The sequence below is a fragment of the Natator depressus genome, chromosome 14 (genome assembly GCF_965152275.1).
Source record: "Natator depressus isolate rNatDep1 chromosome 14, rNatDep2.hap1, whole genome shotgun sequence".
NCBI lineage: Eukaryota > Metazoa > Chordata > Testudines > Cheloniidae > Natator > Natator depressus.
Genome location: NC_134247.1, coordinates 9,539,191 through 9,563,746, shown reverse-complemented (window position 1 = coordinate 9,563,746; position 24,556 = coordinate 9,539,191).

Genomic DNA, 24,556 nt, shown 5'->3' with positions numbered 1-24,556 from the left:
GAGGACACCCACACTGTGTGTGCTGGCAGAAGGAAGCAGGATGGAGAACAAACTGGGTTCGACAAGTTCCAGCAGGTGCAACCCCAGCATTGTGAAGATGCTGTTCTTTCACCTGGGTTAGGGAGGACGCCTCCTTCACTTTTCCTGCCTCTTGGGGCCAAAAGGGAAAAGATTTCTTGAACCAAATAAGTCTTGGGCTGAGAGCCAAATTTCCAAGCCCCTTGATAAAGGGAGACTCATCATTCCTCTGCACTAAATGCACCACAATGTGCTTGCAAGACTATAATACCTGCTTCTTTCCTGCTATGTATAAGTCAGGGGTCAGCAACCTTTCAGAAGTGGTGTGCCGAGTCTTCATTTATTCACTCTAATTTAAGGTTTTGCATGCCAGTAATACATTTTAACATTTTTAGAAGGTCTCTTTCTATAAGTCAATAATAATAATAATATACAATATATTGTTGTATCTAAAGTAAATAAGGTTCTTAAAATGTTTAAGAAGCGTCATTTAAAATTAAATTAAAATGCAGAGCCCCCCGGACCAGAGGCCAGGACCCGGGCAGTGTGAGTGCCACTGAAAATCAGCTCGCATGCCGCCTTCGGTTGCCTACCCCTGCTATAACTAGTTCACCCAGGAGCTTTTCTGAGGGTCCAAAAAGGGATGGATGGGCAAAACCTTTTACATTTCTATGGGGCGGGAGGGGGAGGCGTGGAATCCTAGAAACTTCTAGGAAAAGCAAGTTATCGAGTCCCAGTGCAATGTCATTCTGCCTGTCAGCCACCCTAGCTAGGCAGGCTTTGTGCAGCTCTATCAGCTCACACAGAAGCAAGGCTACACAATTACAAACCACTAAAGAAAGATCTACTTCCACATGACGTTTTGAATGTTCAAAGTTGGCTGTTTCGAAGGGTTTAAAGTAGACCCATTTTTCAGCTGTTTGATTTTTCTCTATTTTCACAGAAATTTTTTCATAAAATTTTCTTTAACCATTTTGAAAAAAAAATCTCTCCACGAAAGGCATGACTGTTTTTGCAACACAAAAAAAGTCAACCATTTTTCACGCCAAAAAATCTGTTTCAGGTTTTCTGAGAGAAAATTCTTTCGGTTTAAAAAATTCAAACCAGCTCTCCAAACAGTCTCAGGATGATCCAAAGGGAGGGAGCCTGACCCCGTGATTAGGACACAGGCCTGAGAGTCAGAAGCTCTGAGTTCTAGTCCCAGCTCTGCACTGATGCCCTGTGTAACCTCAGGCGAAGCACTTCTCTGCTTCAGTTTCGTCCCTATAAAGTGGCAACAACACTTCACAGGAGGCTCAGGTCATTCATATTTGTGAAATGTTCCCATACGATAATGATGATCCTCATAAAAGTGCAGATACAGGAAAAGACTTGAAGGAGGAAAGAAGGGGGGAGGAGAGAAAACCGGTTATGAGAGCTCTCTTCCGTGGTCTCTCCTCCACCCTGTAGCTTCCTGGAGAAACACTGCTCCTTTAATATGTTTGTTTAGCTGTCTCTAAGTTTATCAATGTAGGTTACACAATCATTTACATGCAGGAAAGCTTGCAAGTTTGTGGGCTTTCCTGCACACACAAACAGTTGTGACTGCAAACATTGTGGTTGCAGTTAGAAGGCTGCCTTGAAAACCTGGCCCTTAGCATCACCTTAGGTTGCTAAATAAACCTGTCTGGGGATTAACCACAGCCCATACAAAAACAGTCACCATCTTTTTATCACTGTTAATGGAGAGGGGCATTGGTAAGAAAGCACATTTGATTTTTTAAATCTGATTCATTAAACCTGATATTTAAAAAAAAATAATCTAACCTCTGTGAACAGATTCTTCCTGGTAAATAAATATGCAAAGACACAGGGAATGCCAAGTGATCGTTTTTAGAATGTTTATACTTGGCAGGGTAAATACTTTCAGACCCCAAGCAACATTTGTTTGTGTGTGTGTGTGTGTGTACAGATTTCCCAACTGTGAAAAGAAAACAAATAACAGGGTTTAGTTTATTGTAATCAGTATTTTCCTACATGACTTGGTGTTTAGGATAAAGCCAGATTATCTGGAGCAGTTTGCAAATTCATTGTTTAGGCTTCAGTCTCCAGTGGTAAACATCCTATGATATGTATATAATACAAGTAACTATTTTTATACTTCAAAGTCTGGGCTCTAGGTTTAGGAAGGGGCAGGACACAAACAAGCTCTTTTTTCTCCTTTATGCAGGACAGCAGCTTTATTGTTTTTCTGTAAAGAGAAGAGATGGTTCACGGTATCACTATGGACTCCACACACTTGCATTTCTTGGAGGGATTAACAGCAGAGAAAATAAATACAAACAGCAGGCAGCAAATCCCAGCTCAGGGAAACAGCTGTGCTGAGGAGTGGGTGGCATAATCAGGGCTTGCTCCAGGCACCAGCGAAGGAAGCAGGTGCCTGGAGCGGCCAATAGAAAGGGGTGGCACTCGGTCCGTCATCAGGACGGCATGCCCGGGTCTTTGGCGGCAATTCGGCGGGCCCTGCAGTCCCTCTCTTCCTCTTTGGCGGCACTTCGGCAGCAGCTCAACCAGGCTTGGTGTTGTTTTTTTCCTTTGCCGCTTGGGGCGGCAAAAAAGCTGGGGCTGGCCCTGGGCATAATGGCAGGGCTATGCAGTCTAGAGCCCTACTATTTCACTACTCCTTTGGGAAGGTGGTGTCTTTTTATCCAAGAACTACATTACATAAGCAAAAAGTAATATCCAAAGTCCAAATGATGGCACTTTATGTCTACAGAGCCTTCCGTCAGAGGAGCTCAAAGCACTTTACAAATAATGCAGTAAGCCTCATAACACCCCGCTCCAGGTAGATATTATTTCCATTTTATATATCGGGAAACAGGCACAGAAAGTTAAGGACCAGCTTTTCAAAAGTATCTTCTAATTTTGAGTGGCCTGCTCCAGACTTCAGTGGGACTTCCGGATGCTCAGCACCTCTGGAAATTCACGCCCTTGGTGTCTCACGTTGAGTATCTAAATGACAAGATGCCCAAAACTACTTTGGAAAATGTCAGTTTGCCAAGGTCATGTAAGTCTGTGGCAGGGGTAGGAACAGAACCCAAATCTTCTGGCTCCTCTCCTGTTCCTTAGCCACAAAACTATCCTTCCTCCCGCAACAACTAAATATTTGGGTTTCGTCAACCATTTCCTTTTACATTCCTGTGTGAACTGCACAGGGAAAAAGAAGAGGAGACTTGACATGGAAAATTAATTTTGGAATTGTTAAGCAGTGTCAGTTTGCCAGCTTTTATGTTTCTGGCCAATTCACTTCAGGCACTCACTGCCCTTACTGAAATGCTAGTTTTCAAACTGCCTGCCAGATTTCACAAGTGAGCCTGAGAGGACCTTTTCTGAAAGCCTTTCTTTGAGAAGTAGGATTAATAACAAGGATTCTAATTCTCATGGTGGTTGGGTTTTTTATTGTTCACATGGATGCCTGGAAGTGACCAAAAGCCAACTCTCCAGAGAAAGAACATCAATACTACGACGATACCCCGTCTAGAAGTACAATTAGATTAGTTTGAGGGTGTGCACACTATTTCTTTAAATCTGTAGCAAGAAGCTAGGCAGCAAGGGCCTGGGAAGTGCTCTAGGCAGAAGCTTTGCAGTTAAGGGGAAAGCAAGCCATGGACAGAGTAACTTTAGGGATTAATCCAGTTTCTAACAGAGTTCCTCAGCTGCTAGTGGAACCTTCAGGCTGCTAGCCAGTGGATCTGCCCAGTCATGAATCCATCAATACTACTTCCAGCGCTCCACCCTCACGCATCAAATTACAGGCAGTCCCTGCAGAGCAGTGCTCAGTAGCACACTGGGGCACCCCGTCTGACTGACTGACTGTCCAGACTCTTCACAACTTGATCACCACTTCTGCTGCGATCATGAGCCTTCTGTAGCCTTCACTGAGGCTGCCGGATTTGGTAAATGAGGAAAAACAAAGGCGGCCGTACCACCACCCTCCTTTACTTGCAACAAAATGCCACCAAAGCCTCGAACAGTGAGAAGCAGTCTCGGTTGCACTACTTACTCGGCACTTGACATACTGCAGGACACGCGCATTAGAGAGATTTTAGTTCCTATGTGGCTATTTCCTGAAGCCAACAGGTGTCTCAGGGCAGCTTCAAAACTTCATTTTACCAGCCAGACAAAAGGAAGCTGAAGCAGGTTTAGCCTGTCCCAGATACAGTTTGTTTCTAAGAAATCTGCTTATTTCTAGCCTGGTCAGGCCACACAGCCTTGTGTTAATAACCCCACTGACAGAACGTTGCATCCTGACAGCAGACAATTTGCACATAAGGAAATAAATGTCTGCGAAAGAAAATACTCACTATCTATTGCACACTGTTCCCCATTACAGCTGTGTTCCTGCCCACTTTCACCCAACATCTGCCTGGCCATCTGAGAAGAATTGTAGAGGGCATGGTATGTATTTAGAGAATTCCAGAGATCTGGGGCAAGGAGCCTGGTTAGATTCTGCAGCTCAGTAGGCTATGGAAGAACGCTTGGAATTTACAGTTACATCAGCATACATCTGGAGTCACTCCATTGACGACAGTGGAGCCACTCTGCATTCACATGGGTGTAACTGAAAGCAGAATCTGGCCCGCAGACTTTGGGGTACTTCCTGGAAACTGACAAGATTAATTTAGCAACTTGAATATCAGTTGCCAAGATCAAGGTCCAAAAAAGAATGTGCAGCAATACGGAGATTAAAACCAGATGGATGGGCAACCAAGGGTTTGTAGTTTAATTTAACAACCTTGGAATTCTTGGGCCTATCAGCATCTTCATTCCTTGGTATGATTCAGTGAGTGTTATTACTTCTGGGCACCTTCACGGGAAGCAAAGCCAGATACATCCCTCTAATGATACAACGTAAGAGAATATACACATTTATGAGAGGCTTAAGAAGAAAAGGTTAAGAATATTGACTCTATCCCAGCTAAAGCACTATATAATGAGGACATCTACACACAGCACATTAATATCCACCGAAGGAAGCTGGAATTTAAAATATGAAGAGCGAAAACAGTTTGGGGAGGGGTTTTAGTAGCTGAGCAAGTTGAACGTGATTGACTGTGCTCTGGACGGCTAGGAGCCTCTTCCATTAAGGTAGACTGAGGGATTTGAATGAGATTCACTGTAAGAGCCCTAGGGATCCACTCTAATCCAGTGGGGTCTACCCACTTCATCCTCTCTCTCTTTATCCATCACTCCAAATGCCCAGCAGTAACCCCAGTTCTGTGATCTGCTGTAGTCTCCTTATGTCAGCTCAGCTGTTAGGAAGGGGTCACAAAGGCAACTTAACCAGTCCCTGTGGAATGCTCCCATCCAGGGGCATTCTTGGGTGGTGTAGGGCTGATATAAGGGAGTTTACATTGCCTCCAGCCCCAGGTAGCTGTTAGCAGAAGAGAGTGGCCAGAGACGGAAGCAGTCAAGGTCAGAGCACACTGGACTCTGACTGTTCTAGACCAATAGGCCTTGGTGAGGCCCAGAATATCAGAAGCACAGCAGTGTTGTACAGTTCCCTTTGCTTCCCTCCCCGCAGCACAGCTCAGTAATCCTGGGGCTACTCCACTTGCAATATCCCGTCAGAACTTAAAACTCAGCTTTATAGTAGCGTTGAACCAGCCCAGACTATGGGGGTGGAGACTTGTTGAAATCTAAACCCTGAGCTGGATTTCACAGATTTGCCTGCCCTAAAGGGGATGGACCAAAACCCTGGATCCAAACATGCCGGAACTTCAGAGTGTTTAAAAGCTGGACCCAGAACCAATATTTTTGTGGTCTGGGTCTATCGAGAGATTCACTCTCATTCACTGGACTCCTCCCACTCCGGCTGCGCCTCAAATGAGGCTTTCCTGGAATTCTCCTACCATCACTTGAACATGTGTAGGGAACTGTGGGAGCTGTGTAGGGAACATTAACCCTCAACACTTCCCCTGTGTCAAGGCACATCCTACAGATTTGCAAGCATTCCAAGAAGGCGCACTGAGCCAGGGCTGTCTGGCAGTAAGGTGCCCAACCTCTTCAAAGCCTCTGGTTGTGATTAAAGTGCCTCCATTTTAAACATGAACCTGTCCTTGTTTACTCTAGGGGGTGTGTCATGTTTAACATCCTGTTAATTAAAATGTGTTAGAAAACCCATTTTCTAGTAGGATATGTCTTGTTAGTGGAGACATGGCCTAGATAGTTAAGTTACGTGCCAGCAATGGACAATCATTCTGGCTTGTTCAACAACACTTACCTCCTACTGTGCTAAGCTCTTTGGGAGTCACAGGAGCACGAGCCATTTGTGCAAACAACAGAATGTGTCTGTTGTACTTGAAAACTGCAGTTCCTTCTTCCTCAAAAAAACTGCATTGATAGAGCTATATTACTCAGGGCTGTGAGTTATAACCAAGAAAACACAGAAAATGCATTAACTGGATATACACCTGATCCAAAACCCATTATTGAAATCAATGGAAAAAATATTTGCATCTGTTTTTGGTAAATGAACTTGATTTACATCTTACAAGGTCACTGTCATGGAGTTTTAAAATTTCCTATTCAGGAATATTTCAGGAGTTTGACACTCAGAGAGAGAAATCAAAGAGCAGGAGCTAAGTTAGTAATGCACAGACTTCTACACTAGCTGGAATCGTCATACCAAAATAGCCCACTGATCCATCTGGTATGGTCTCCTGCTTCTGAAAATGACATGATCCAAAGTATTTGACTTTGGCTTCAATGGGCTTTGAATCAGGCCTGTCATGGATCTCTTACCTGGTCCCATGGACAGTGCCTCAATTTCCCTTTCTGGGCAAATGTGATTTAGCACCACAGCCATTCCAGGTTAATGGAGGTCCAGAATGAAACAGCCAGAAGTTAACTGCCTCATCAGGTTCCTTCTCTCAGGTGTTTCTCACCAACTCATCCTGGTGCCTAGTGTACAGAGATCAAACATACACAACCGGAGGATCTAAGCTAGATAGTATGTGACTGGATCCTGGGTTACCTTGTCCCAAGCCATTGACAAGGTCATAACATGTTGTCACCCAACTGCTGTGGGAAATGGGTGAAGGAAAGGAAAGTTTCCTCCTTCTTCTGCTAGAAGTCCTGACCCTGGGCCCCGAAAAGAAGCAAAGGTCACTTTCTTCACCCAGAAAAAAACCTCTTCAAACAGAGCTCCCCAAAACACCAAAATAGCCCTGATCTGTTAAGGCAAGCTGAAAGATTCATCTGTGTGTGAGGAGGAGGAGGAGGTTGATGGGGCTTGGAGCTTGGATCTGTCTTAGCGTGAGGGAAACCGTGTAAAATAAAAACTCCCTGTTTGGGTTTCTCCTTCTTCAATCTCTCAGCAATTCCACACTCTCTAATACTCCCTTAGCTACCTCCCTGGCTCTCACAAACCAATCCTGAGGAGCCCAACCAGCAGCTGCTTCCTCTCCAACATGCGAGAGAGACAGTGGCTTATATGGCAGCAAGGTCCTCTTTCCCAGAATGCCTTGTGCCAAGGTCAGTGAACTTCAGGACCAGAGGTTTATTTTAAAGGGAAAGAAGTAGGTCTTATTGTAGCATCTTGAATGCTTCAGAGTAAGACACCCAAAATACATAATGCACCTGAAAATACCACCCCATCACATTCAGAACATAATGGTCCTGATTCTCCAGTCCATTACAACAGCCGTACACCAGTATTTACCATTAACACTGCTGACTTCAAGAGAGGACACCTTCTCCCTGCCCCTTAGAATGAAGGGCCTGATTTTCAAACCAGCCTATGTTTTTATGTGCATAATTTTACTCATAATTCCATCCTCCCAGTGCATTCGTGCTTTTTCCTTTTTCCAGTTGAAAATCTGTAGGCACAGTTCATTGCAGGTACAGAACTGCATCTGCCAAAACAGAGGCCTGCTTTGAACAATCAAGCTCAAAATGCATTTGGACAGATGAGCATAGGAGCCAAACCTCAATCTAAAGCTTCCATATGGCAAATATGGGATCAAATGACCTTCCAGAAAAAGACTTCTCCAAAATAACTTGGCTCATCATATTTTCATTCAGGTTAAATTAAACAAATTGTAAATCACACGACCTGGGAGCTTTCTTCTCTAAAACACTCTTAAGTATCACATTAAGCTTTGAGATCTTTATGTCGGATTCAATCCTAAAAAATGTGTTGAGAAAGAGAACCAGTTGCCTTTTCTTGGGGGGGGGGCGGGGGGCAGGTTGACCCTGTATAGATTGCGAAATTGGGATAAAGTAAAATAACTTTTTGTGAGATTGGGAGGTTGGAGTTTCTTCTCTGCAGGAAACCAGCTAAAAGACGAGAAGGATTGAGGGAAGAAGTGTTCTCTGGAATCAAGTGGAAAAGGCTGATCTCTTTCCAGCAACATTAATCCCTTGCTGTACATGAATTAGAAGCTGATGCCAAGTTGTTTATCTCACACACAAACCAGATTTATCTAATGATCCGTTCATAATTACTTCCAAGTTACAGCTACCTGAGTACCCTAGAGGCTTAACGGCACAGAAAAAGGTACCCAGCCTTGAAGGTTTATCACACACAAAGAATTAGCCCACGTGGGTTGTGAATGGACTCTGATGGCACGAGACATCAGCTGTCAGGCTTCTTGTTGAACCCTGACAAACAAGGGAGGTAATGGAGATTAAAATCCCCTCCGCTCAGTCCCGCTGTCCAAGGCTTTCCATCACTGCCCTTCAGCTGCAACAGCAAACCAGCTTTTGGTTATCAGAATAGAACGCTCACTTCACACATTATTTATTTCTCCTCGGAAGCCCATTTATTGGCATTTGCCTAAGAAAATCCTGCTAACAGCTGCCTCCATAGGCGCCGACTCCGTGGGTGCTCGGAGGCTCGAGCACCGACGGGAAAAAAATAGTGGGTGCTCAGCACCCACCGGCAGCCCCGTTGGTTCTCCTCCCCAACCAGCACTGACTGTCCACCGGTGATCTGCTGTTCAGCAGTATGCAGGAGGAGCTGGGGGCACGGGGAGGAATGGGGGCAGGAAGAGGCGGAGGGAGGGGGCAGAATGGGGCGGGAAAAGGTGGAGTGGGAGCGGGAAGGGGCTGGGCAGGGGTGGAGCAGGGGTCCGGTCCAGCACCCCCGGGGAAATCACAGGGTCGATGTCTCTGCCTCCCTGTCCCGTTGACTGGCTTTGGGCTGTCTCACGCTATTACCCCATCTCCCAAGCCTACTGACTAAGGGTAAGAACCTTCTACAGAGCACACAGCCAGGAAGAGGAACAGTGTCCCCAGCCCCTGCCTACAGTAACTGGGATGCATCCACAGTGCAGATGCTATTGCAGGGAATTCTCCCCTCTCCCCACTAGTTTGAGAGACCAGTGGATCAACACAGGCACTGGCCCACTGCCACACCACCACAGAGAGTGGACATAGAGCGTGGCTCCCTTGTGCGTGGTGTAATATCGAAAAGCTCTTGTGGGCTTGCCACAGCCTATCAACCCCTCCCCCATGCAGCAGTCAGGACCTTCCCTGCCATGACAGGCCTGGGGTAGTGGAGGGAGGTGGGACTCAGCTGTGACTGGGGATACTCATGTCATTCCATGTGTCATTCTTGGACCTTTCCCCCTACAGGCCTCGAGTCTTTCATTTCCGCCTGCCCCAAGCGTTGTATTTTACGGTAGCTCAGTGCTGGCCAATGGATTTCACCCTGCAATAACAGGGAGGCAGAGTCTGAAGGCTCCAAGGCAACAACATTTTCCAAAAAAATCCCTATTCACAAAATTCCCACTGAGAGACACTCTTATAGGAAGAGAGAGGAAGTTTTTTGTATAGTGGCTAGAGCAGGGTAATGGGAGGACTCCTGGGCTCTGATCCTGAAGCTCCCGCTAATCCAGTGAGAGGCCTGGAGCTGATCACTTAACTTCTCTGGGTCTCATTTTCCATATCTGTAAAGTGAGTATTAAGATTCCCATCTTGCAGCAGAATTGCACCAAATAACATTCCTAAGTGCTTGAGATCCTTGGCTGAGAGGTGGCATAGACAGGCAAAGGATAACTACTGACATAGGGAGAAATCTACTCATTGGCCCTTGTTGCTGATGGGTTCAGAGTGAGTTAAACTCTGCCACATGCATTCATTTCCAGAGCCCTTTCTAAATTTGCTCCTTCTTATTGGTGCCAATAAATCCTTACATTCCATCCATGCTTCTCTAAAAGATACAGACATAAATTCTCATTTCTACTTGGCCAGATTCGTGACTGAAACAAAAGGACAAGGGGGTTGGGGGAGAAACAACAGTGAAACTGCACATTTAGCCTACAGTGCAATCTTCTCTTGAAACACTCCAACCTCTTTCACATTTAAGAAGAGCCAAGAGCTCTATGGGCAGCAGCTTTAATGGCACACTTATTCCGAAGAATGCAACTTCAGCATCCAGCCAGGATCACAGCTGCAAATAACAATGATTGTACATTTCCTGGATGTAGCTAGTAACAATAATGAAAATAATACTTTGCACTTCTATAGCACATAGGATTTCAAAGCACTTTACAAACATTAACAATTTAATGCTAACCATGTCCCGGTGAAGAAGGCAAGTATCATTTGCCTCACTTTGCAGATGGGGAAAGTGAGGAAAGTGGGAAAAGGTTAAGTGACTTGTTTCAGGGCACAGAACATGCTTGAGGCAGAGTCAGGAATAGAATAGGGTCTCCTGGCTCCAATTCTTATGCCTCAAACACAAAGCCATCACATCAGGGCTAGTACATTTTGCCACCATTTCCTCCTTTGCCATAGTCATTGCCATGAATTTCTCAGGCTTTGCTTTACCTACTTCCTGTACAATTTAGAATTATTGTGCCATTCCTATACCCACAGCTCCCTTCTGCTTATATATTCTGAACGTCCTCTTATATATATAGTGAATCCCCAGTACGGGTAGCAATCACGCAATCATATTGCATCATCTCAGCCCATGCAAACACCAGAAACAATGCAAATCCAACATACTTTCATCATTCAGACATTGTCTGTTGGTAGGAACAGCTAGAATTTTTTACAATATTTTCCACACAGTAGAGCAAGATATATTTCATTAATGAGCTGTGACATGTATCCCACCTTCCCTTCCTGGAACTGTGTAAGTTATTAGCAGTATCTTTACTCATGCAGGTGATAATTCTTTTGGAGGAATTTGTGGTATCCCTCTCATTAACAGGATTCTGCTCTGCTGTTGTGGTCATTTTGGGGTTTTTTGGGGGGTTTTCCCCAAATAACATACATACTTTTCAGCCACCTGTCTGAAAGTTGTAAGTGATACTCCAAGATGTTCTGCTGACAGGTTCCCTCTCCTGATGGAGTTCTCCCTGTAGACTGAGTGATTGCAGAGTTCAGGAGGCCAAGAGTCACTCTTCCACTCCCCACTAAATATGCCTCTGAGCTCTGTAATTAATCCCCGTGAAATGGAACACAGCAGCCCAACTGGTTCCTCTGGTGTGATGCAAAGAGCAAGCAGAGCCATTTAATATATGACTGTAGAGGTGCAGCTCTTTTAATGCAGAAATCCAATGGGTGTCTTGTTCAAGAACATAATAGAGACTGTGACAGGGTTAGTGGGACTGGAAAGGATTCTGCAGACCTAAGGAGAATTTAAACCACCCTGTGGCATGCTTAATTATAAATCAGAAACATCAATGTAAAGACAGTCCTGTCTCTTTAAAGGGCCAAACACAAATGCACCAGGGCTTCCCTAGTCAAAGTACAAGCTGAAGATGAACAGTATGGTTTTCTTCAGCCCCATCCAAAGCAACAGGCTAAACTGTGGATGACTCCAGCCAAGTTCAGAAGGGGGAGGGAGATATCACTTTTAGCAAAGGTGATGATAAATATAGTTAATATTACATACTAATATTTACATATTTCTTAGTAAATAATATCCACGTAAAATGCTGATTATTAAATCATATTAAAATTGTATGTAATATACTTAATTAATATCCTTGTAAAATGCTATGAGCTTCCTGGGTCAAAGACATTACAAAAGCATAGGCCCAACCACTGCAGGGTGTGGAGGAACAGGTTCCCCACAACAATTTTCTCATCTATTTTACAGCTGGTCTGTCCCAAAAGTTGTGAGTGTGGTCGCAGCTTCACAAAGCAGCACCGGTATCGTAAAAAGTTGTTAGGCGGCCCTTGCTCTTGTCACGAGTAACTTTTAGAATCGGACTCTACTGAAAGTTAGAGGACAGAGAAGCACAGCGAACGGGATCTGCCTAATTTCAGGGAAACTGACCATCAAAACTCCTTACATACGACTAGATGGTGCATCTAGGCACCATCATGAGCAAGAGGTGGGTTGTAAGTTATGCCACCCAGGGGGTATCCCTGGCAAGCACTGTGCCTCACAGACATCCATCTGGGGCACAATTTCCCACCACCTCATCCCCTCTTGCTCTGGGAGGAGGTGTAGCTCACCTCCCTCTCTGTATCCAGCTAGTGGATATGGGAGGGCAGAGTCAAATTTCTGCCTGTCCAACCTGTTCACAGTGGGAGTATGTGGTGGGGATGGCTTACCCTCAACCAGAGACGTGGACCCCAAAATCCAGGATTAAGCAAGGAGTATTAGGGGCCATTACTCCCTAACCAAGGATGATCAATATATGGAGATGAAATTGTGATAATTTACAGACTGGTTTGTATTTCAAGGGAGCAGGATAGAAAGCTGAGATTTTACTGCTACATTTTAGGTAAGGACTTAGTCATCATTATAAATATAGTGTGAATCGAATGTCATAGCTAAGGACATATTACAAGAAGCATAACTTTGAATTTTGCTGCATTAATTATTTTTCCAACAGGATGTGAGACCAGACAGAGTATTTGATAGCGAGCAGACAAACAGTCGAGATAATGCATCACCTAAAGACAAGGGATTGGGTTTAACTGGTGTAGCAATCAAAGCTGGAGTTCTGCTACAGTAGTATCTAGCAGACAAGAAGCTCTTTGGGGACATTTTTGTTCTGTGTTTTGGAGACTGGTTGAAATAATGAGTTTGGGATAAGAAAAGTTCAGCAGCTACTGTGAGTAGAAGTGATTTCCAGTAGAAGCAGTGAGAAGAGTGGAGCAGAGTGCGGGAAGATATAGGCGGGGAGTGGTGGGGAGCTATGGTAAAGATGAATGGCAACACTTCAGAAAAGAAGGTGGCCGTTCAGAAATACAGAGTCAGTTGTACCTACCGTTTGTGAGCTGATGACGCACCAGGAAAACATAGCAGTGCTGAGGGCAAGTACAAGGGAGTAAGGTGAGATTCGGAGGAAGTATTAGAACATGGTAAAAAAATAGTTTGTGAAGTGTAAGAACCCAAATTCAGCTCTACCATAAATGGGTGCCATTTTCATTTTAGGGAGGAGGTTTGTCACTGTGAACTCATAATAGCCCGAGCATGTAACTGATGACTCGCATTTCAACACGATGAAGTATTTCCGGTGTCGCTTGGGGGAGGGGCAGAAGCTGGAAAGAGGTGGGGTGGGGGTTTGGGGGAAGGGGTGGAATGGGAGCGGGGAGGGGCGGGGGCAGAGCAGGGGCGGGAAGAGGCAGGACGGGGGCTTGGGGGAAGAGGTGGAGCAGGGGCGGCGCGGAACGGGGCAGGCTAGGGCCAGGTTGCTCATTGCTGCCGGCACCAGGCCCCCCATTAACCTCCCAGGCCGCCCTGTACCCCGCATCCCTCTGAAGCACGGGGGACCCCAAAGCGCGGGGCCCAGGGTGGTTGGCCCAGTCTATCCTATAGACAGGATGGCTCTGCTTGGACTCGTTCTGGTCACCACCAAAAATTATACAAACATGGCGCCCAGGCCTACCCCATCAGACCAAACATTATTCCCCTTTACATGGCAGTGTAGTCCTATTCCCGACACCAACTGAGGCTCAAGACTAAGCCGTTAATATTAAAAAATGTGGCTGATGTGCAATTAATTCCACATTGTGGCTGTGTCCTGGGCCAAAACTGTTTGGCTTGTTCATGACGAATGAGAGCACTGACACATAAATCTATCTTCCCTGTTGCACAATAGAACGTCTAACTTCTCCCCCCATCCCCTTGTATTTTACAGTGCAATGGGTTGTTTTACTTCTTTTTATTTGTGCTGTCTCCTAAGTTGTACTTGCTGCCATATGGATTCAGACTCTACTTACACTTCCATAAAGCATCGCTCAACCCTTACTCCCATCGACCTATGGGTTACAAGCCTCATCCAAAGCCACAGAAGTCAATGGGCGTCTTTCCATTGGCTTCGGATCGGGCCATGTGTTCTTTGACTGCTCTCCTTTTTCACATGAGCTGTCCCACTGACTTCAGTGGCACTACTCTCCTGGAAGCAATGAGCAGGAACTTTAATAGACGCCAAGTGCAGTGGCCAGGCTTCAAGAGTTGCTAATAGTATATGACTTTTCACTTTAGCCAGACCCATCAGTCTTCCCCATTATATTGATAGGAAATAGCTCTCCAAATGGTACAAGAAATTTAACAGTGACCACTGGATTCTAAAGAGGGTATAAGGAGCGGTCAGTCAATTTGGACCTATTCTACCACTACCTTCCTCCAGTTTTATTCCATTTGTTTTACTCCATTGATTTCACTTATTGAAATCAGTGCAGTCACACCAGCACATGTAAAGCGGCATGGAAACAAGCCCACTGTTCTGAAACTTTACAGATGTCTGCTAGCATTACATGGGAGAAGTATTATTCTATCAACCAACATCTATTTTGTTGGGGTTTTTTAATGTGGAAAATGTCAGTGGCACTTCACTCTATTTGTCTTTTTTTCTTCTTTAGTCATATGATAGTGTGCACTTAAAACTAGTGAATCATCAAAAAAAAAAGTCATGAAGAGAAAAATTGCTCATATGTATGCCTCTGTGGTCAATGAAATCACTGACAACAGGTATAATGGGAATAATTATATATTGCTGAGAAACTTTACCCAAAGCCCAGCTCTGAAGGCCTGTTTCAGAATTGTTCAGCAGTGGGTTCCAAGTTTGTAAGTGCCAGGTTAGGAGGATTTCAGATTTGTGTTATTGCAGTGAAATATCCTTCCCTAGTGCCTGTTATGTGCTGACACATTGTTATACTTAAGCGAGCAATAATAACTAATAGTCTAAACATACATTGATTTCCGTGGGTTTTTTAATTGACTTCTAAATCGAGAAATATCTTGTCAATAGAAACTTGAATATCCAGCTTTTGGAGAATCTGACACTATTGTGTAACTGATCTTTTAAAGTATTAATAGTTATTTGATTTATATTTTTATAATATTTAGAGGCTGATTCTGAAAGCCCTTACTCACATGAGTAGTTATTTACTCACTTCACTAATAACACTGAAGTTTCTGGGACTACTTTCCGGGAGAAGAAGGATGGCCCAGTGGTTACAGCACTACCGTTGGACTTGGGAGACCTGGATTCCCTGCTCTGCCACAATCTTCTTGTGAGACTTTGGGCAAGTCACTTAGCCTCTCTGTTCCTCCTCTTTAAAATGGGGATAATAGAACATCCTAACTAACAGGGGTGTTGTGAGGATAAATACATTGAAGATTGTGAGGCTCAGATACTACAGTGATGAGGGGCATGGAAGTATCTTACATAGACAGTGAGAGTTTGCAAGTTCAGGCCCTACAACTTTTTGATTCTCACACCTATTTCTCCTTCACGTGTCCACTTTTCATTCACACGGTCATAGTAACACAAGCGCCAATTTAAAATGATGAGCAACTGGCATGTTACTGATTCAATGTAATATGACCTAGAAGATCAGAAGTCAGACCCTTTGTTGGCTATGTGAAATAAATTGGCCTCAATCCAGTTTAGCGGCAAGGATTCTATGTAAAAAAACCACCCTTGCAGATGGTACTATTACTGGCAGTCTCCATGGAGAGGCTAAGGGCTTAATGGGCATTAATTAACCTCTCAGTCCGATGACTTCCGCACAAGGCTGAGGCAGATAAGTGGAGCAGTGCAGTGGAGCACCATCCCCTGTGGCTGCCTGTTATACAGACAAGGAGAGGATTCCAGTGTCTGGTGCTGTCAGCCCTAAGGCCTTCTGTGAATATTCAGTTGAAACAAAGACTAAAAATAAAATGAATATACAAAGTCCTCCATGGTGTGAATCTAAACCCCCAAACCAATGCGGCTCTGAGAAATTAAAAAGCAAACATATCCCCCGTGGTGAGTACAGCGGTGAAAGCACAAGGCTTTGCTGTCACTGTACTGTACGGTGACATGCGCACTGTTAATAGTGGCAGCCTGGTCACTGCTGCTGCTGCAGCACTGGGAAGAGTGCAGGTTTCACCGAAGACAATTAATCAGTCTCCATTGGGGGTTACTGACACTTGGGTGGCAACTGCTGGGCTAACGAGGCAATTGGCTCAGTCATTGGGAGGATCTGAGTGGGAAGAACAGGAAGCAGGGGAGCTCAGAGGGTGAGCCTGGGCTGAGAAGACAAGGCAATGCTTACATACCATAACCTGGCAATACATTCTGTTATACAATGTCAGTGAAGAATAAATACACATGTGATGAAAGGATAACAAGCTGCTGTGTGTTTCTGGTTAAGAGAGCAAGGAAGAGGGCAAACAGGGCAGCACACTGGGTAGCCACGGAGCTGCCCTGTGATATGTACCTTTATATTTCTAAGGACTCTCCCTGTGGCCAAAGACAGCAGCTATTTCGTTCTAAGAGTTGCTGCAGCCTGTTACAGAGGATAGACACACACTCTGCTCTCTCTTGGAAAATGTATCTGCGTGCTTTCCCTTAATTTAAAATAAAAGTCCTTTTAGACTTTATCAACAAACTCAAAACACAATTCAGATGAATCACACCGACAACATGAGACCCACCCGTCCCCCCTCCCGCCCTCACCAACATTGGTCTTGACCCTATGAGACGCTAAGTGCCCTCAACTCCCATTGACTTGCACTGAGGTAGCTCATCACAATGCAGTTCTAAGCAACGAGATATGCTTCTGAGAAGATCCTTTATGTCCAGAATGATTAAAGCAGTTAAGTGAGCTCCTGCCAATGCTAGGAACAACCAAATGTTCAGCTTACAGTAAAGAAAACCTGGTGAGATCTCAGCTGTAGTGCTATGTCCAGGTTAGGGCATCACACTTTAAGAAAGTGGGAACAAAGTGTAGAGAGTCCAGAGGAGAGCAATAAAAAGTGTGAAGAGGTTTAGAAAACCTGACTTATGAAGAAAGGCTGAAAGAACTGGACATGTTCAGTTTAGAGAAGAGAAGACTCACAGGGGGGCCTGATAATAGTCTTCAGATATGTAAACAGGATGCTGACCAATTGTTCTCCAGGTCCACTGGGGGTGGGAAAAGAAATAATTGACTTAGTTTGCAGCAGTGGAGATTCACGTTAGATATTAGGAAAATATTTCTAACCATAAGGCTAGTTAAGCTCTGCGACAGGCTAGCTAAGGAGATTGTGGAATCCACATCATTGGCTGTTTTTAAGAACAGGGCAAGCAAACACCTGTGAGGAATGGTCTAGGCACATTTAATCCTGCTTCAGCGCAGGGGGATGGACTTGACCTTCTGAGATCCCTTCCAGCCCAACGTTTCTATGATTCACTTGAAAAAGCTACTGAAAATGTCCCTTTAAGGGGAGATGAGATGCTGCTGTAGTGTTTCTGGGAAATGTGAGACATTATATGATCTTAATTTATTCCAGAGTTTCCCTTTACTCTTTAACAATACAGTTCAGTCTCTACTGCCTAACGGCTTGTGGTCAGCTGAACGTATCCAACATTTCTGTGCCAGGTTAAAAAATAAACAAAGCTGCATCTATTGAATGGTGCAGTCAGAGGGGGTCTGTACTACTCCCTTCCCAAAACCTGCACCGTAACGTATGAGTCCTGCTTCAGTAGGGTTTGCATAAGAGTAGCAAATTTGTAGAGCCCTCTGGTATAAGGAAATATGACTTGGATATTTCATTCAGGTGTTCACACTGAGTATTAGGGGACACAAGTGCTGGGGAAATTTTCAAACTAAAATTATTATTTCAGTCGTGAATAGAGGGAATATCTAGGACATGCTTTAAGGATGCCACCAACATAACTTACTTCTACACACCACCTGAGAAGGAAAAGAGAGGTTGACCTAGAGAAACGTTACACAGAACAGTTACACAGAAGAGGAAGCCCGATCCAACAACACAACAGTCAGAGCAGCACAAGATTGAAAGAAGGGGCAGAAACTGGTGGTCACTCTATGCATCTGAGGGCATGGGAGGAAAAAGAAAGGGCACAGAGGCCCCACCTGAGATCAGGGCTCCATTGTGCTGGGAGATGCACGTACACCTAGGGCTTATCTTCACTGCAGAGTTAACTCAAGTGTTGCACCTTACTCAAGTCCCATTCACACACAAAAATCTCTAACTCAAGTGTGGCGGTACTTCTAACTCAAGCTGCCTAGCCCGTCAGCGGGTTCAGGCTATAGCCTGAGTTAGGCTGTGCTAGCTGCTGATAAGCTATGCTATCTGTGCAGCTCAGGTGTTCCTTCAGAGCATGGGACTAGGTTAACTCAGGGGCAATAACTCTGCAGTGAAGACACACCCTGTATAAGAGAGAGCCCCTGTCCTAAAGATCTTACACTCTTAAAGCACAGAGGTCAGGAGGGGAAACAGAGCGACAGAGAAGTGGAAGTGTAACTTACCCCACGTTAAATACCTCAATGGCAGAGTTGGGCACAGAACTCATGTCTCCTAGTCCTAGTCCCAGCCAAGGGATCTGTCCACTGGACCAGGCTGCCTCCCAAACAGTTTAAATTTATCTAAAGGTAAATTGAACTGGAACTTCCCAATTCTGCAAAATTCCCTCCAGTGAAGAAGCTTGCTTGACATCTCCCTCCTAGGTGGCCATGCTCATGGACTTCAGCTAAACTCCATCCCAGGAAGGAAAAGCCCTTGCAAGGCAAAGCAAGGTACGGGGGAGATGGGGCAGCACTTGCAATGAGACCTGTTTGGCTTTCTATTAGGCACACAAACATTTTTCTCTTTCCCTCATTGGTGTCAGCTCTCAAGCAAAATAAAGCTTAAAAAAAAAGTTGTAGGGCCATGTCCTCAGTTGGTGGAAATCGGCATAGCTCCACTGACATCAATGAAGCCAGGCTGAGGTAAATCAGCTGAGATTCTTGCCCTTTACGTGCTCCTATCGGTCTCTCTACCTTCATTATATCCTTTCTTGCCCCCTCCATCCCCGGTCCCGTTCACTCTTTCAGGTGCCTTTGAAATTTAATATCTTCCATTGTTGTATGCAGTGTAGCTGTAGCCATGTGGGTCCCCAGATATTAAAGAGAAAAGGTGGGTGAGGTAATATCTATTACTGGACCAACTTCGAGAGGGGGGAAGACAGAGAAAGAGAGATGGAGGAGGAGGAGGAGGAGAAGAGCTCTCTGTGGCTCAAAAGCTTGTCTCTCTCCCAACAGAAATTGGGCCAGTAAAAGATATTACCTCACCTACCCTGTCTCTTTGAAATGTAAAGCGGTGCTGGAGACCCCCACAGTCATGTACATGGAAATATAATCAGTTATTCCGTACATGGAAGCGTGGCTCTGAGGGTCAGTCAATTACAGACAAACTCCATGGAAATCTGGAGGCATGAATCAAGATGAGCCACTCTGACAGGTGCCAGCATATGGAATGGAGCCTGTGAGGCAGGCACGGTGGAGCCAGAACGGAAACCATTCTTCTAAGCATGGCCAGACATAGGATAGCCAGCTCAAAATGTCAGATGCTCATGTGCCATGCCAAGCCACTTGATGCATACATCACTAAGTCTTCTCATTTGGCATCAGCACCTCTCTACTGAACACTCATTCCCACTCTAAGGCCTATGAGGATTAATCTGTATTTGTCATGATTCATGATGAAAGACAGTCATTGCTCAGCCCAAAACTGGCACTTCAAGGATATAGAGTCTACTCAATCTGCCTGCACTAACCCTCTTCCTTTGCCCTGCTTCCTGTGTTAAATACCATCCACCAGCTGAAATATCTGGTTCTCCAGAACCATCTTCTAATTGAATTTCAGCAAACTTGACAGTAACCATTTAAAGCTGGCTTGTGGGTTGCGTATTTTCAAGAAGAAACCACTGTGAGAGACCTCGAAAAGTTTCCATTTGTTACTGTATTGCTTCTTCATCCTTTGGTGCCTTCTTTACTTTATTGCTTTACCAGTCAGCTCGCCATACCATCTCCATGCAAAATGCAATGGGTCCCTCTTCACTCAGTCTCTCTCTGACTTAATGGTGCTAATATGAAAGGCAGAACATCACTGAGTGTGACATTCAAAACAGAACTACTTGTTCCTGCCCATAACAATATTTTGAGTGCAAATGTACCATTAAAGCATTTTCCCCTTTCTTTTTTACACAAGAATCGCAGAGTAAAAGTGCATTGCTTTTTCCTAGAAAAAAGACAAGACACTTTACTACAGCTCTCTTCTGCAGTATTATGTGGAGTGGCTTTTGAAATCTGTTACAGCAAAGGCACAGAACTGATCTATGGTACCATCAAAGAAATCTCCTCCAGCCAGTCCGTTATCTGGGGTCTGGCTTCCTATCCAGAAAGCCTGTCTGCTGCTCTTAAACAAAGCAGGGGTTTTGTTTTTTTAAAAAAGATCACCATTTAATGTCTTAAAATATATTTTTAACATATTCTCCCCTATGTCAGACAGACTGGGCTGTACGCCAGCTCTGACTGTAATGGAATCTTCCCCCCATCCCGTATGAAAGGCAGAGGTTAACTAGTTTTCAGTCCTCTGGTATCGCTTTCACATGTGTTCAGCATATATTGTTTCTTTGGTTACACTCCTGTATTCTGCAGCTTAATACATAATTATATTAATGCTTTGTGCTTCTGCAGCACCATTCACCCCACAATTCCCAAGCTCTTGACAAGCATTAATTAATTAAGCTGCACAGCACCCTGTGAGGTAGTTGCAGCTGCCCTCTGAGGGGGATCCAATACAGCCCTCCAATTACGCACCCAACTCACAACTAGAGAGCAAACGCCCTCAGTCAGAGGGGGATGCATTAGCCTCAACAGTTGCTTCCCCCAACCTACCAACATCATCTCAGTCTTATCTGGACTGAGCTTCAGCCAGCTAGCTCTCATCCATGCCCAGTCTCCCCCAAACAGAAAAGGACGGTCTAGTGATCAGAGCACTAGAACGCGGAATAGCTGAGTTCAAGAATCTGCTCCACCACAGACTTCCTGGGTGACTGTGGGCAATTCCCTTAGTCTCTCTGTGCCACAGTTCGCCGTCTCCAAAACAGGGATAAAAGCCCTGCCCTATCCCACAGGAGTGCTATGAGAGTAAATGCATCAAAGAATGTGAGGCGCTCCAATACTGAGGTAACAGGGGCCATACATGTACAGACGATAGACGTGGGCTCGGCAGGCAGCAGTACTGGCTGGGCTGGGTGAACTGGCAGTCTAGAAGGGGGTGTCATGTGCACATGGGCAGCAGAAAAAGTAATTTTCTTTTCAACCTTTTGTTAGAAACTAGCTAACTGGTCAGGGAGGCCAGTTTTGTCGTCAGAGCCTCAGTGTAAGGAACCATTGCATCAGGAGGGCTGAGTCCCCCCTAACCTTTGACCTCTTCTCCATACCTTGCCAAAAGGCACATGCTACCCCTGTGGAAGCTCCCTGTGCCCCTGCCAATGATGCAGAAACATCAGTCTCATTCATGCCATGGAGAGCTACAAACACACAGATGAGTAGAAGCCAAGACGCATCATTCTTTTTTTTTTTTTCCTTTCATGGCTCTAATTGTCAAGTTACACGAGTCAGGTCATGTTACATGCATGACTACCACACACAGAAATGCAATATTATTCCTATAATACCGTTACTACAAAGCCTCCATCCGCCTTCCAACGAGCTTCTTATCTCGTCCTGGTCGGTACAACGGGGCTGAAGCGTAAGCACAAATTGACTCCCAGGTCTCAGCTGTAGGCACAGACACTACACATAAAACGAGGATCAACAGATGAGCCAATCTGAAGATTGGAAGCAGGAGCAAAAAAAATAAACCACTTTGGTTTTTTGGTTCTCACATGCACGCTCTGTTTGTTTGCGATGAATCCCATACTTCCGCCCTGAAAACAAACCAGAAACCAAATACTTGCCCAAAGAGCTGGCTCATGCAGTTCAGCATGGAGAGGAGGCATCTAACGGGCATTCAACCCTTGGCATCTCTTTATTCATTATCCATGGCTATCGGGTGATTAAAATGTTGAACCAGGCTTTCTTACAATAAATATTACTATAAAATGAAGCAAAAGGGGAAGGTGGGTGGGACAGGAGATTGTTACATTTCAATTCCTGCTCCAGAACCCTCTCCCCCCCCCCCCCACACTTCTTGCCAAATTTGAATTTTCCAACAATTGCACCAGCTGTTTTGGATTAAATATCAATGGTGGTGAGTGCAGCCTGTTTATGGTTGGTCCCTCAGCTAGGCTACCACAAACTCTCCAACTTCGTGCATGCTCTTTCTGAATTTTCCATTCTCAGAACAAACTAACAAAAATCAATCTCCCGCCTACTGACTTAGGGCCCAATCCAAAAGCCCATTGAAGTCGATGGAAAGTCTCTTAGTTGGGATTTGGATTAGGACTTTTGGGTATCCAAAAATGCCCTCAGGTGTGCAGCAGAGTACACTGACTGAAGTGAGAGATGCATCTATGAAGGCAGAATTTTACTGTAGGGTCCAGAGTAAGCTTGATCAAACTGTGGTCCCTGAAAACTTTGTTGATAGTCCACCAAATGAACCTACTTGAGAACCAAGCAATGGGGAAATGGAAAAGGAGACAGCTCATGACAAGACCTATAAAGTAGTTCACAGAATAAAATAGCTGAAATACTACTATTCTTACTGGGTAAAGGACAGGACTGGAAGCCAAGAGATTTGGGGTGAAATCCTGGTCTCACTGAACTCAATGGGAGTTTTGCCGTTGACTTCAAAGGAGCCAGGATTTCACCTCTGAGATATAACCTCAGCTGATCCACTGACTTCATCATTTGGACCCATGGAAAAGAAGCCCTTGAGGAATTCCACCATGATTTCAACAATTTCCATCCCACCATCAACCTCAGCCTGGACCAATCCACACAAGAGATCCACTTCCTGGACACTACGGTGCTAATAAGCGATGGTCACATAAACATCACCCTATACCGGAAACCTACTGACCGCTATTCCTACCGACATGCCTCCAGCTTTCATCCAGACCACACCACACAATCCATTGTCTACAGCCAAGCTCTACGATACAACCGCATTTGCTTCAACCCCTCAGACAGAGACAAACACCTACAAGATCTCTATCAAGCGTTCTTACAACTACGATACCCACCTGCTGAAGTGAAGAAACAGATTGACAGAGCCAGAAGAGTACCCAGAAGTCACCTGCTACAGGACAGGCCCAACAAAGAAAATAACAGAACGCCACTAGCCGTCACCTTCAGCCCCCAACTAAAACCTCTCCAACGCACCATCAAGGATCTGCAACCTATCCTGAAGGACGACCCATCACTCTCACAGATCTTGGGAGACAGGCCAGTCCTTGCTTACAGACAGCCCCTCAACCTGAAGCAAATACTCACTAGCAACCACACACTACACAACAGAACCACTAACCCAGGAACCTATCCTTGCAACAAAGCCCGTTGCCAACTGTGTCCACATATCTATTCAGGGGACACCATCATAGGGCCTAATCACATCAGCCACACTATCAGAGGCTTGTTCACCTGCACATCTACCAATGTGATATATGCCATCATGTGCCAGCAATGCCCCTCTGCCATGCACATTGGTCAAACTGGACAGTGTCTACGTAAAAGAATAAATGGACACAAATCAGACGTCAAGAATTATAACATTCAAAAACCAGTTGGAGAACACTTCAATCTCTCTGGTCACTCGATTACAGACCTAAAAGTGACAATACTTCAACAAAAAAAACTTGAAAAACAGACTCCAATGAGAGACTGCTGAATTGGAATTAATTTGCAAACTGGATACAATTAACTTAGGCTTGAATAGAGACTGGGAGTGGATGGGTCATTACACAAAGTAAAACTATTTCTCCATGTTTATCCCCCCCACCCCCACCCCCCACTGTTCCTCAGACGTTCTTGTCAACTGCTGGAAATGGCCCACCTTGATTAACACAACAAAAGGTTTTTCCCCTCCCGCTCTCCTGCTGGTAATAGCTCACCTTAAGTGATCACTCTGGTTACAGTGTGTATGGTAACACCCATTGTTTCATGTTCTCTATGTATATAAATCTCCCCACTGTATTTTCCACTCAATGCATCTGATGAAGTGAGCTGTAGCTCACAAAAGCTTATGCTCAAATAAATTTGTTAGTCTCTAAGGTGCCACAAGTACTCCTTTTCTTTTTGCGAATACAGACTAACACGGCTGCTACTCTGAAACGTGACTTGTTGTGTGACCTTAGGCAAGTCAGCTAAACCTCCCAGGGCA